This window comes from Ipomoea triloba, chromosome 16 (assembly GCF_003576645.1).
Source record: "Ipomoea triloba cultivar NCNSP0323 chromosome 16, ASM357664v1".
Taxonomy (NCBI): Eukaryota; Viridiplantae; Streptophyta; class Magnoliopsida; order Solanales; family Convolvulaceae; genus Ipomoea; species Ipomoea triloba.
This window is the reverse complement of record NC_044931.1, coordinates 13,237,446-13,237,741: the sequence shown is the minus strand read 5'-3', so window position 1 is coordinate 13,237,741 and position 296 is coordinate 13,237,446. Positions and strand designations below refer to the sequence as shown.

At 49.0% G+C, this 296-nt stretch overlaps 1 non-coding gene across 1 annotated transcript; it reads left to right on the top strand.

Moving 5' to 3' along the window:
* Nucleotides 1–139: 139 nt before the first annotated feature.
* Nucleotides 140–258, top strand: LOC116008890. Its single transcript, XR_004096240.1, has one exon. It is a non-coding gene; the product is annotated as a 5S ribosomal RNA (ribosomal RNA).
* The last annotated feature ends 38 nt before the right edge of the window (nucleotides 259–296 follow it).

Below are 296 nucleotides of genomic sequence, written 5' to 3'. Positions count from 1 at the left end.
CCCCACCCTCTTTTTAATCTTTCTTTTAAACCGCTGGACCGCTCGCTAAGGGTACTATCCTTTTAAACCGCTAAACCGCTAAGCGAGAGAAGTTGCGCGGAGAGAGAGGGTCAAGTACATTTTGCGCGCAGTACGTGACGGATGCGATCATACCAGCACTAATGCACCGTATCCCATTAAAACTCCGAAGTTAAGCGTACTTGGGCGAGAGTAGTACTAGGATGGGTGACCCCCTGGGAAGTCTTCGTGTTGCATCCACCACCCTCTTTTTAATCTTTCTTTTAAACCGCTGGACC